Source organism: Dioscorea cayenensis, unplaced genomic scaffold (assembly GCF_009730915.1).
Source record: "Dioscorea cayenensis subsp. rotundata cultivar TDr96_F1 unplaced genomic scaffold, TDr96_F1_v2_PseudoChromosome.rev07_lg8_w22 25.fasta BLBR01000770.1, whole genome shotgun sequence".
Taxonomy (NCBI): domain Eukaryota; kingdom Viridiplantae; phylum Streptophyta; class Magnoliopsida; order Dioscoreales; family Dioscoreaceae; genus Dioscorea; species Dioscorea cayenensis.
This window is the reverse complement of record NW_024087161.1, coordinates 122,494-134,352: the sequence shown is the minus strand read 5'-3', so window position 1 is coordinate 134,352 and position 11,859 is coordinate 122,494. Positions and strand designations below refer to the sequence as shown.

At 45.4% G+C, this 11,859-nt stretch overlaps 2 non-coding genes across 2 annotated transcripts; one reads left to right on the top strand and one right to left on the bottom strand.

Annotated features, from left to right (window-relative positions):
• Positions 1–5,037: 5,037 nt before the first annotated feature.
• LOC120254956 lies at positions 5,038–5,144 on the top strand. Its single transcript, XR_005534836.1, has one exon. It is a non-coding gene; the product is annotated as a small nucleolar RNA R71 (small nucleolar RNA).
• A 3,180-nt stretch (positions 5,145–8,324) lies between these two features.
• Positions 8,325–8,431, bottom strand: LOC120254968. The gene has a single exon (XR_005534847.1). It is a non-coding gene; the product is annotated as a small nucleolar RNA R71 (small nucleolar RNA).
• Positions 8,432–11,859: the final 3,428 nt, after the last annotated feature.

Sequence of the window (11,859 nt, the reverse complement as noted above, 5' to 3'; positions counted from 1 at the left end):
AAGATGTGCGCATTATGAAACTCCCCCCCACACTTAAGTTGTACATTGTCCTCAATGTACACATGCAAGCTCACTCAAAATATATCATTCAAAAATAGATGTGGGAGAAGCAATCAAAACAATACTCCCCTGACTCCTAGTGTTGCGTTTGATGAAGCTAATTTATTGGGAGTAGTGTTCCAATGGGTTGTGAAGCTCGCACGACCAAGTGCCAAAACACCTTGGCCGTGCCCATGACTAAGTCTCAATTTCCAAGAAGACAAGACCATCTGCAAGCATACACGAGGGGGTTCAGTGAAGCTCAAGAAAAATAAAAATAACTCGAGTGTATAAAAGATGAAGCAATGAATACAACTCGATAATGCAAAATAACATAAACTCAGAAGGAAAATCCTTTATGAGTGAACAAGTCTAAAAACAAGAAAATAAGATAAAGTAAAATGCATTAAAGTAAAAGAAAGGTCAAGTGTCGAAGTCGCTCTCGGTCTCCGCTGCTGCTGCTGCTGCTGAAGTGGAAGCAAATAGTGGGTCCTCTGGTGCTGGGTTCCAGGATGGAGATACTGGAGGCACTGATGATCCGGGTCTCAGGAGATCTCGAAGGAAATCGAATCGGGCCATAAGATCTATGTACTGAGCCGACTGCAAAGCCCGGAGCTCCTCTATCTCAGTTCGAATCTCCCTAACATCGGTCTCCAGCCTCTCGATACGATCATAGTCTCGAATACCCGGTGCAACAGAAGATGGAGGAGTCTGCTGGACACCCCCCGTAGTATCTCCTTCGCTTCTGGTGGTCTCAGCGGTAGCTGTAGTGAGAATATAAACCCCTAAACCAAACCTCCGTACCAACCCCATCATCCTGATCGTATCGAACGTAAGAGCGGTGGGCACAACTGTCCTCTCAGCACCACGTAGAGCGTCACCCAAACCCATTCCTAGAATGAGTCTGGTGATATAAGGGCCCGTAAATAGTAGACCCACTCTCGTCGAACGACCCTAGTACTGCAAAATATCTGCTAGAATGTACCCTAAGTGAAGTGGTACATTGAGAGCCATGGAGTATAAGAAAAACAGATCCAGTCTGGTCAAAGCGGCTGTGTTATCTGCTCGACCTGTCACGGACCTGCTGATGACTGCGTGTACGTATCTGTAACTGAACCGGGACAAACTAGAAGCCTTCGATAATCCTGATTCGTACTCCCAACGCCCACACAAAATCCTGTATGCATGATATGGGGTGACTGACACTGGAAAATCTATTGGTAGTCGGCCATACTCCACGGTACCTGTATAAACGACATCGTACAGGCCCGTCCTAATCAAAAACTCAGTGACGCTCATGGAGAATGGATGCCCGAATGCCCGAAACTGTATCACCTATGTAGTGTCAACTCTCCCATGTAGCACTCGAAACACAAAGGACGCTAAAACCTCTAGCGTAAGTGTGCGGTAAGCTGGTTCACTAATTGTCAGTAGCCTCCTCCAGCTTCCCACTGCCAGCATCTCATCAATCTCATTAATTACCTCATCACCATGATGAATATGTTGAAGCACTTGTACATCCGCAAAGCAAGTCTGACCAAACCCGAGTGCTGAAAGTCTCTCGAAGCGAGCCTGATGCTCGGGGTTCGAGAATTCCATATGTATCGGCTCGGGTGAAGTAAGTCTGAGGCGCTTAACTTCATTCTTCTTCGCTTGAGGTGCCATAGCTGGAGTGCAAAAGACGAAAACAGTAAAAAAATCTCAAAAGCAGTATACTGCAGAATTCCACACGGGCCTGTGGATATTAACCACGCCCGTGTGGCTCTGCAGGGCGTGAAACTCCCGCACGGGTGCACAACAAATCTTAACAATTCAATTGTAAAACCACTTCTAAATGCTTATTATACATCCATCATGCATGAAAACTCGCATTTAAAGGCATTCAATCCATGAAAAACCATAATTGGCGAAGAAAAGAGGATAAAAGGATTACCGAAGAGATGAATATGAAAACGTCTGAAATTCGGTAAGATTAGCGAAGAAAATTCCTCCAATTAGCGACGAAGGGTCATAAAAATAATCGGGAACCATTTTCCGGCGACTGGAGATGAAGAATGAGACGGATCACAAGGTTTTGAAGGGGAAAATCGCGTCTCTTGGAATTCTGTGTATCCCCACGGGCGTGTGGAAATTACCCACGCCCGTACGCCTTACTTAGAGAGCGCCACAGGGGCGTATACACGTCCCAGTGCTTTCTCGGGAAAATGCTCCTTTGACTTTGACTGATTTCACACGGGTGTGCGGAAAATACCCACACCCGTGCGCCAGACCCACAGGGGCAGACGCAAGCCACTGTGGGTTCCCTTGTCATCTGAGAAGAATATCAAGTCGCACATACGCCCGTGTGGAAATTCCCCACGGGCATGGGCATTCACATGCCTAAACTCACAGGGGCGGCTGCACGGCCCTGTGTTTTCTCAGGATGGAGGGAGCAACCTGCAGAGTTTCGCACGGCCGTACAAAAATTACCCACACCCGTGCGTGGTTCACAAGGTCACCCACAGGGGCGAGTCCACGCCCTTGTGTGTTCTCGGGAAAATCTGCCCAACTCTGCAGGAAGGCACACGCCTGTGTGAAAATTACCCACGGGCGTGCGCCAGTCGCATGGTCATCCACAGGGGCAGCCGCACGCCCCTGTGCCCTCTTTGGAAGAGTTCACAGTACACACCCACGGGCTTGTGGAATTTCCACACGCCCGTGTGTTTTCTCTTGATGACTTAGAGAAACTTACAGGCTCTGCAGAACTAGTCTGAACATGTTTACACACTCAGAGCCTGCCCTATTGTGTAAGATATACCAGATAAAAACACAAAATAGAACTCAAACGACCAAACTTCGCCAATTCTCAACAAGACATACAATGAATTCTTTTAAAAACCCACAATAAAATCACAGCACAAGCACTCAAAAAATTGAAACACCAACACTTAACAATTTATTGATGCAAACAAACTAAACTAAAAGGTACGAAAATAGTAAACACTTGGGTTGCCTCCCAAGAAGTGCTTGTTTAACGTCACTAAACTTGACGTATCTTTCTTACCTCATGGGGGTTCATGAATGAAGGTTGCCCTCTTACCCATAACTTGAAAGCATGATGAGCAAAGTCTCTTGCGGGTAGAGGGTGTACTATCAGGCTTCGGACCACCTAACAATGGTTCATCCAACTTTCTTGGCTCATGTACGTCTCCAACAGTCTTGGGGCATTTTTGGTGGCGTCTTCGAGCCCTCTTCATTTTCTAGATTACCTTCTTCAAGATTCCCGGGGTAGATGTTTCCTCTCCAGTCGAACCAAGCATCATTACTTCTTCATTGCTCTCCTCTTGGTCAAACAAACCTTCATACGGATCCGCGTTGAACATTTCCCATGATATATTCATCAACAATCTCATCGATGAGTGTCTAGAAAAATACAAAGTGTCATCAAAATCGAGAGAATGCCGCATGGCTTCGACAAAAGCGGTAAGTGAGCTTATCGTCTCCGACTCTCAATGTGAGCTCTCCGTCGTCCATGTCAATCAATGCTTTTGGAAGTCCGCAATAACGGTCTCCCAAGTATCAAGGGTACATCTGCATCCTCATCGACATCTAGCACTACAAAGTCAACCAGAAAAATATACTTGTCCACCTTGACAAGCACGTCTTCAATGATGCCTCTCGGATGTCGTACCGTTCTGTCCGCCAATTGTAAAGTCGTCAGATGTCGTACCATTCGGTCCGCCAATTGTCTCACCCAAGCCTAGCTTTTGGAAGAAAGTATATGGTATGACGTTGATGCTTGCCCCTGAATCCGCCAATGCCATTTCCTCACCTAAGTTGCCGATGTTACATGGAATTATGAAGGTTCCCGGGTCTTTCTTCTTGTTCGGCATGTTCTTTTGCAACACCGCCGAGCATGAAGCATCAAGCACCACTGAAGCACTCTCCTCCAATTTTCTCTTGTTGGTCAATAGGTCTTTCAGGAACTTCGCATACTTAGGCATTTGAGCCAAAGCCTCAACAAAAGGAATGTTGATGTGGAGTTGCTTGAACAAACTCAGGAACTTCTTATAGTGTTCATCCCCTTGGTCATTCTTTAATGTAGAAGGATAAGGGATTCTTGGCTTGAAAGGTGGGAGTGCCACCTCTTTCTCTTTGTTTGCTCCCTTCTCAACCTCTACGACCTCGGGTGCGTGTTCTTTCGGCTTCTCACTCGGAAGCCTCCCTTCAACCTCACGACCGCTTCTCAAAGCAATTGCCTTCAAATGTTCTCTTGGGTTGGTTTCCGTGTTGCTTGGTAAACTTCCATGTGGCCTTTCGGAAAGAGATTTCGCAATTTGCCCCACTTGATTTTCAAGGTTGTGCAAGGAGGCGGTGTGATTGTGAAGTGTAGCCTCGACTGATTCAAACCTTGTATTTGCCGATTGAACAAATCTAGCCAAGTGCTTCTCCAAATCTGTCATTCGGGTTTCCAAGCCTGAAATTCTGTTTTCCACTTGAGGGGCTTGTTGTTGTTGTTGGAACCCCGATGGCCCCATGGTCTTCTGTGGTCCTTGATTACTCCATGAAAAGTTGGGATGATTCTTCCAACCTGAATTATAGGTGTTGCTGTATGGATTCCCTTGAGGTCTCATTCCACTACCTACAAAGTCAACATTCTCAACTGAAGAAACATCACCTATGACGATTGGGCAATCGGAAGGAGCATGTCCTCCACCACAACCGGTACAATTTGTCACAGCCGCAACTCTATTCAAAGCTATAAGATCTAGCTTCTTACTCAAACTCTCCACTTGGGCCGCCAATGAAGTTACCACCACATCAATTTCATGGAGTCTGGCCACCTTTTTCTTTTCGCTAGCGTTCCACTGGTACCTATTTAACCCCATTTCCTCAATCAATTGACGAGCCTCATCGGGGGTCTTGCTACCTAAGGTACCTCCTGCCGCCGCATCCAAGAGTTGCCTTGTACTCGGGTTTAAACCATTGTAGAAGGTTTGAACAATCATCCACTCCGGGAATCCGTGTTGCGGACACTTGCGCAGGAGTTCCTTGAACCTTTCCCATGTCTCAAATAGAGACTCCAATTCCAACCGCATAAAGGATGAGATCTTATTCCTAAGCTTTGCTGATTTTCTGGGAGGAAAATAACGGGCTAGAAAAGCTTATACCATCTCCTCCCATGTAGTGATTGATGCACTAGGTAATGAGTGTAGCCACTGCTTTGCTTTCCCCTTTAAGGAAAATGGGAAGGCTCTCAATTTAATGGCATCATCCATCACACCATTTATCTTTAGCATGTCACACACCTCGATGAATGCTGACTTTAGCTCGAAATTCTGAGCTATGATTGGGGGACGCACAATACTCGATTGTGTCCCCAACATTAAAGGTCTGGCATAATCGGATAGTGTCCGTTGTTGCTCATTTTGTTCTGCCATGTTGTCAGATCCTTCTACTTCCAAATCAGCTAGATTAGGCTGTTCTTGTACAGGTTCTTTCCCTTTCCTTCGAAGTGTACGTTCAAGCTCAGGGTCTCCTTCAATCAATATTGATGGATTCCCTCGGGTCATAACCTGGAGCTGCACCAAAAGTAAAGAAAAAGAAAATCAGAATGGTGATAGAATAAGAAGATATAGAATAGAATGTGTAGTGAAATAGCTAAGAAAACAAAGTGCAAAGTATCTCTAAATGCCTAATTCCCCGGCAACGGCGCCAAAAACTTGACAAGGTCCCCTTGCTTATATCCCGCAAGTGCACGGGTTTGTCGAAGTAATAATCCCGGGTGAGCGGGGTTGATAAGTGCTTGTGCGATATGAATGCGAAGCGTTCATTCCTTATGTTGAGCATTACTTTTCTCAGGTTTTTACATTAATATGTGTGTTTTTATGTTACTTTTATGCAGGTAGGGTTGTGAGGCCGAGTATGAAGGAAATAGGCCAATGTGGATCATAATGCACCTATTTTGGAGGAGATCTTGCTAAGGTTCAAATGCGAAGACATAGGTTAGGTGTGAGACGCTAGAGTGTGTGCCAACCTCCTCGTATTCAAATGAGCACATTCATTTGGAGAGGTACAAAGGCAGTCACACTCGAACATTCTGATTTATGCATATAAGAACAAGAGATCCACCAACGTGCACATCATTGAAGAGGCAAGTGATTCACGACGTAAACGTGTGCCCGTTTATGCTACCCCAATGAAAGTATGGAATTCGGGAGTATTTCCGACATAGCACTGCAGCAGTAATCGTAGCAGTCGGCCGAGAAATCGGAGAAAGCAGAGAATCCACGCAGGCGTGTGGAAATTATCCACGCCTGTGGAAATTCCATGGGCGTGTGACATCATACACGCCCGTGTAGTCGCCCGATTCCAGCCCTATTTAAAGCCGATTTCAGCCCCGATTTCATTATTCTTTTCTCCATCTTTTCCCTAACTTGTGAGAGGACTTCGGCTAGGGTTTCGAGGGCTATTGGCAAAGGTTTTGGAGAAGTTCTACGGCTCTGACATTGTGATTCCATTAGGAAGAAGGTTGGTAGGGGAGCTTCGATCGATCCGTATCCTATACCGGACGAAGGAAATCTTTGGACAATGAGTAGAGGACTCTCCACAAGACCATCGACACGACCATCGAGGGGGTTTCTTTATGGATTCATTGCTTTTACATTCGATTTCTTTGATTGTATTAAGCTCCATGGAGAGCTAAACCCCTAGTGGGTACTTGGATGATTGTGAACCCTAGGATGTATTCGTTTCATTAAACTTCTTTATTATGCTTTCAATAAATTGATGTTTATTGTGAGTTCCAACCTTGAATGCTTGATTGTATGAACATTTCCCCTGGAGTGACACTAGGGTTGAGAGTTCTTATTGGTAACCTTGTGAGTGAGTGACACACCACGAGTGTTAGACAAAGCTAGGTTGGAGAGGGTTGAGAGGGTGAGTCGAGAGGTACAGGAGCGTCCCCTTTCCCCTCTGGCGTGATAGATTCTACCTCCGTTCCTTGAGTTCTTTGCGGCCATAATAGAGTGAGTGGTCTAAGGGATGAATCTCCGCTGGGGCCTAGTTGCGCGTGCAATGGAGTGAAGCATTGAGAGGATCTTAGTATCTAGGGCTTAATTGTGGCTAGGGACCTTCTGCCTGGACCAAAGGGTTAGGTCTATAATTAGGAAGTGATTTATCACTTGGAATCCCTAGAGTCCATTGCAACTTTATTCAAGTGCGAGGTTGAGGGGTTACTTAATCTCTCCTCCGGGACATGAATAGAGTTAGGCATAGTTGACCTTAGATTTGGGACTATATATGTAAGGATTTCCACGACTCACCATTGCATTGATTAGGAAGCATAATAGAGAGTTCTTGCACTTGAAGCGATTATCCTAGGTGAAGCATCATCCGAGTACCCCATCTTTATCGATTGCCTTACCTCCTCCTTACTTTTGCTCTCTTACTTGTTGCTTTTAATTGTTGAGAATTGAATCATTATCACACTTATCATTGTTGATACTCCACATAGCTAAGAATCGAATTAAGTGTCTTTACTCCCTACTCCCTGTGGATTCGACCCCGCTCACCCGGGATTATTACTTCGACAAACCCGTGCAGTTGCGGGATATAAGCAAGGAGATCTTGTCAAGTTTTTGGCGCCGTTGCCGGGGAGTAGGCGTTTAGAGATACTTTGCACTTTGTTTTCTTAGCTATTTACCCTTCATTCTATTTCAAATCTTCTTATTCTATCATCATTCTGATTTTCTTTTTCTTTACTTTTGGTGCAGCTCCAGGTTATGACCCGAGGGAATCCATCAATATTGATTGAAGGAGACCTTGAGCTTGAACGTACACTTCGAAGGAAAGGGAAAGAACCTATACAAGAACAACCTAATCCAGCTGATTTGGAAGTAGAAGGATCTGACAACATGGCAGAACAAAATGAGCAACAACGGACACTATCAGATTATGCCAGACCTTCAATGTTGGGGACACAATCGAGTATTGTGCGTCCCCCAAGTACAGCTCAGAATTTCGAGCTAAAGCCGGCATTCATCCATATGCTGCAGCAGTCCGCACAATTCAACGGTTTGGCCGGTGAGGATCCAAATAGGCACATAGAGAGCTTCCTCGAGGTGTGTGACATGCTGAAGATAAATGATGTGACGGATGATGCAATCAAATTGAGAGCCTTCCCATTTTCCTTAAAGGGGAAAGCAAAGCAGTGGATACACTCATTACCTAGGGCATCAATCACTACATGGGAGGAGATGGTAGAAGCTTTTCTAGCCCGTTATTTTCCTCCCAGAAAATCAGCAAAGCTAAGGAATGAGATCTCATCCTTTATTCAGTTGGAATTGGAGTCTCTATTTGAGACATGGGAAAGGTTCAAGGAACTCCTGCGCAAGTGTCCGCAACACGGATTCCTGGAGTTGATGATTGTTCAAACCTTCTACAATGGTTTGAACCCGAGTACAAGGCAACTCTTGGATGCAGCGGCAGGAGGTACCTTAGGTAGCAAGACCCCCGATGAGGCTCGTCAATTGATTGAGGAAATGGGGTTAAATAGCTACCAGTGGAACGCTAGAGAGAAGAAAAAAGGTGGCCGGTCTCCATGAAATTGATGCGGTAACTTCATTGGCGGCCCAAGTGGAGAGTTTGAGTAAGAAGCTAGATCTTATAGCTTTGAATAGAGTGACGGCCGTGACCAATTGCACTGGTTGTGGTGGAGGACATGCTCCCTCCGATTGCCCAATTGTCATTGGTGATGTTTCTTCAGTTGAGAATGTCGACTTTGTAAGTAATGGAATGAGACCTCAAGGGAATCCATACAGCAACACCTACAATTCAGGTTGGAAGAATCATCCCAACTTTTCATGGAGTAATGATGTGCGCGATCCGCAAGTGCACGGAGTCGTCAAGTAATACCTCTCGTGTGAGCACGAGAGGGTTGTATTCCCTGGGCCCAAGGATCTACCCTTACTTCCTCTTCGCTTATTGTCTAGCCGACAGATTCGAAAGGTTTCTCTACTCTATTAATTTAAATAAGATAACTACAAGTGGAGACTAAAATACGGAGAGGGGTATAAAATCAGGGGAAAGGAACGGTCACGGATGCGGATTCCCTAGGGGCTACTAAAGTGCACAGGATGCTAAGAATGTCATGCAATTGAAGGTTTGGACCTGGAGATTTCATAGATTAGGTCAACCCGATGGTCACGGCCATTGACCCCTAATCCGGTATAAGTATTGACACAGAATTTCTTCCTATTAAATCCTCATACGATTGCATTAACAAGTGGGGAAACTCCAAATTAGAGCCGGAACACAACTTGGTCTAGCCCTAATGGTGGAGGGGTACAGAATACCCGATGGTCACGGCGTATTCGTACATGAATCCCTTCCAAACTTGGTGTGTCTAGTACAAGGGCGATGGTCACGCTACCAAGTACAACCTAGCAGTTGGTTTACAGAGTTCTCATGTAAGCAACACATCAAATGCACCAAGAATGAATCTCAAAACACAACAATTGCAATAAACAAACTTAAATCGTCCAAATACACAAGTTCACCCCAAGGTTCACCGGCATCCGGTGACCTTGGGGTCTACTCGTCCATACAAACAAATCCAAGCAACAAATCCATGCAAACAACTACAAATGGCATAATAAAAACTCCCTCAAACAATGGAAGAAGGAAGACAAGCCAAGCTAGGTGGAAAGGCTTCCACGGACGCCGCAATGGGGGCGGCTTCCCTCGTCGTCTACAAACTCCCAAAGAAGAGATCGATGAAGATCTAGCCAAATCCGAGCTTCTCCCTTAGATTTCCCTTCTCCAAAACATGTAATCTTGCCTCTCAAAGACTGGTGAAAATCGGCTTGAAGAACTCTCCCCCAAAAAATCCTCTCCAAGCCCTAGAAGAAATCATCTTCTTATATACCCCATCAGTCCATGCGGGCTCCATGTGGGCGCATGGAGCCTGTGAAGCTCACAGCTAAATGCCCAAAAAACCCTGCCGGTGCTCCAGTGCTCAGCTACAGTGTTTTTGCTACAGTACTTACTACATTGTTTTTGCTACAGTACCGAGACTTGAGAATTTCCAGCAAACCTCACGGGCATCCATGCGGGCGCATGGAACCCGTGAAACTCCCAGCCAAATGCTCACAGCAAGAACAATGACCTGCTACAGTACCGCTACAGTGCCGGGACCCCAAAAATGCCGTTTTTGATGTCGAATTCATCCGATTTGCATTTTTGAGCATGTTTGACTCATTTAAGACCTGCATCACCGAAATAACCAATTTAGACATAAAACAGGCATCAATTCGTTAACATATTCACAAAAGATACAAGATTAATACATATAAAATACATACATTTAGGCGTTTATCAAGTAATCAAGGACCACAGAAGACCATGGGGCCATCGGGGTTCCAACAACAACAACAAGCCCCTCAAGTGGAAAACAGAATTTCAGGCTTGGAAACCCAAATGACGGATTTGGAGAAGCACTTGGCTAGATTTGTTCAATCGGCAAATACAAGGTTTGAATCAGTCGAGGCTACACTTCACAATCACACCGCCTCCTTGCACAACCTTGAAAATCAAGTTGGGCAAATTGCGAAATCTTTTTTTGAAAGGCCACATGGAAGTTTACCAAGCAACACGGAAACCAACCTGAGAGAACATGTGAAGGCGATCTCTTTGAGAAGCGGTTTTGAGGTTGAAGGGCGGCTTCCGAGTCAAAAGCCGAAAGAACACGCACCCGAGGTCGTAGAGGTTGAGAAGGAAGCAAACAAAGAGAAAGAGGTGGCACCCCCATCTTTCAAGCCAAGAATCCCTTATCCCTCTAGATTGAAGAATGACCAAAGAGATTACCAGTATAAGAAGTTCCTGAGTTTGTTCAAGCAACTCCACATCAACATTCCTTTTGTTGAGGCTTTGGCTCAAATGCCTAAGTATGCGAAGTTCCTGAAAGACCTATTGACCAACAAGAGGAAATTGGAGGAGAGTGCTTCAGTGGTGCTTGATGCTTCATGCTCGGCGGTGTTACAAAAGAACATGCCGAACAAGAAGAAAGACCGGGGAAGCTTCATTATTCCGTGTAACATCAGCAACTTAGGTGAGGAAATGGCATTGGCGGATTCGGGGGCAAGTATCAACGTCATGCCATATACTTTCTTCCAAAATCTAGGCTTGGGTGAGCCTAGGCCTACTCGGATGACTTTACAATTGGCGGACCGAACGGTATGACATCCGAGAGGCATCAATGAAGACATACTTGTCAAGGTGGACAAGTATATTTTTTCGGTTGACTTTGTAGTGCTAGATGTTGATGAGGATGCAGATGTACCCTTGATACTTGGGAGACTGTTCTTGCGGACTTCCAATGCATTGATTGACATGGACGGCGGAGAGCTCACATTGAGAGTCGGAGACGATAAGCTCACTTACCGCCTTGCTGAAGCCATGTGGCATTCTCTCGATTTTGATGACACTTTGTATTTTCTAGACACTACTGATGAGATTGTTGATGAATATATATAGGAAATGTTCAACCTGGATCCGTATGAAGGTTTGTTCGACCAAGAGGAGGACAATGAAGAAGTACTGATGCTTGGTTCGACCGGAGAGGAAACATCTACCCCCTGGAATCTTGAAGAAGGTGCTCCGGAAAATGAAGAGGGCTCGAAGACGCCACCGAAAACGCCCCAAGACTGTTGGAGACGTACATGAGCCAAGGGAGTTGGACGAACAATTGCTAGGTGGTCCGAAGCCCGATAGTACACTCTCTACCCTCAAGAGACTTTTCTCATCATGCTTTCAAGTTATGGGTAAGAGGGCAACCTTCAT